Below are 2,313 nucleotides of genomic sequence, written 5' to 3'. Positions count from 1 at the left end.
GGGCCGCGTGGACGCCGGCCTGTAAAGCGGGCGCAACGTCAACGGGCCTCTGGGCCTCGGTGTTCGGCCTTGGAGCAACGAACACCCAGAGTGTGTGTTGTGTTGTGTTGTGAGAGCGGGTGGTCGGGGAACGAAGGCATTGCCCCGTAGGGAGGAGCCACGTCCCAGCACCGAGTCTGCTCAACGCTGACAGCGAGAGGTGAGAGGAGCGGGGTCAGGAGATCAGTGACTCAATCTCACCCGACCAGTTCCCTCTGAGTCACGCACTGGAATTTTCACCTTGTGTGTTCAAAGTCGTGAGAGGGTTTTGACAGAGTAAATAAGGAGAAACTGTTTCCAGTGGCAGGAGGGTCGGTAACCAGAGGACACGGATTAAGATAATTGACAAAAGAGCCAGAGGGGAGATGAGGAAACATTTTTTTACGCAGCGAGTTGTTCTGATCTGGAATGCGCTGCCTGAAAGGGCGGTGGAAGCAGATTCAATAATAACTTTCAAAAGGGAATTGGATAAATACTTGAAGGGGAAAATTTGCAGGGCTGTTGGGAAAGAGCAGGGGGAGTGGGACTAATTGGAGAGCTCCTTCAAAGAGCCGGCACAGGCACGATGGGCCGAATGGCCTCCTCCTGTGCTGTGTTATTCTATGTGAATGAGCGATGAGCTCATGCCTCATGCCCGAGGGGTCAGCATGGCCCGGAGACACCTGTTTCTCGGGCAGAAAGGGAAGGGGCCTCGGCTGCAGCTCGCTGGATGCGGGCAGGCGGGAGATTGGGGGGGGGTCTAGGGGGATGGGAGGTGGGAGACGGTCCCTGGGGAGGACGCCATCACAGGCCAGAGGTTTTCCATGGGCTCAATGCCGGGTATGACCGGGCGGAGCGAGCAAAGCCTGCCCCACATCCAACAGCACCTGAAAGTTGCAATCAGGGGTCCTGGAACCAGCAAAAGACCTGGATCGTTCCCCGCCACAAACTCTGTTCCCCGGTCACTGTCTGAGGCTGAACCAGACCGTTCGCAACCTCAGCGTCCTATTTGACCCGGAGATGAACTTCCGACCCCATATCGGCTCCATCACTAAGACCGCCTACTTCCACCTCCGTAACATCGCCCGTCTCTGCCCCGGCCTCAGCTCATCTGCTGCTGAAACTCTAATCCGTGCCTTTGTTACCTCCAGACTCGACCATTCCAATGCTCTCCCGCCCGGCCTCCCATCTTCCACCCTCCGTAAACTTGAGCTCATCCAAAGCTCTGCTGCCCCGTATCCTAACTCACACCAAGTCCCGATCTCCCATCACCCCCTGTGCTCACTGACCGACATTGGCTCCCGGTCCAGGAACGCCTCGATTTTAAAATTCTCATCCATATTTTCAAATCCTTCCATGGCCCTCGCCCCTCCCTATCTCTGTAACCTCCTACAATCCTCCGAGATCTCTGCGCTCCTCCAATTCTGGCCTATTGTGCATCCCCAATTTCCAGCCGACAGCAACACTGAGCGAGATCTCTGTCTCAGGACAGACCCCTGTCCCGGGGAGAGACCATTGTCCTGCGGGGGAGACCCCTGTTCTGGGGAGAGACCCCCGTCCTGGGGGGGGATCTGGTGCCTCCAACACAGAGCTCCTGTCCGGTCCAACCACAGCGGGGGCTCTGTTTTTGCTGCTCCCCGTATAAAGGGGGCAGGGAGTCAGCCCACGACTGTCTCTGGGCCGCTGCCGACCTCTCGGGCATGAGGCACGAGCTCATCACTCACTCACAATGAATCACACAGCACAGGAGGAGGCCATTCTGCCCATCGTGTCTGTGCCGGCTCTTTGAAAGAGCTATCCAATTAGTCCCACTCCCCCTGCTCTTTCCCCGTAGCCCTGCAAATTTTCCCTTCAACTATTTATCTAATTCCTTTTTGAAAGTTATTATTGAATCTGCTTCCACCGCCCTTTCAGGCAGCGCATTCCAGATCATCACAACTCGCTGCGTAAAAAATGTTTCCTCATCTCCCCTCTGGCTCTTTTGCCAATTATCTTCAATCCGTGTCCTCTGGTTACCGACCCTCCTGCCACTGGAAACAGTTTCTCCTTATTTACTCTGTCAAAACCCTCTCACGACTTTGAACACACAAGGTGAAAATTCCAGTGCGTGACTCAGAGGGAACTGGTCGGGTGAGATTGAGTCACTGATCTCCTGACCCCGCTCCTCTCACCTCTCGCTGTCAGCGTTGAGCAGACTCGGTGCTGGGACGTGGCTCCTCCCTACGGGGCAATGCCTTCGTTCCCCGACCACCTGCTCTCACAACACAACACAACACACACTCTCTGCCCTCGGAA

This window comes from Heptranchias perlo, chromosome 14 (assembly GCF_035084215.1).
Source record: "Heptranchias perlo isolate sHepPer1 chromosome 14, sHepPer1.hap1, whole genome shotgun sequence".
Taxonomy (NCBI): domain Eukaryota; kingdom Metazoa; phylum Chordata; class Chondrichthyes; order Hexanchiformes; family Hexanchidae; genus Heptranchias; species Heptranchias perlo.
The sequence above is the reverse complement of the archived record's forward strand: the minus strand, read 5'-3'. Positions refer to the sequence as shown.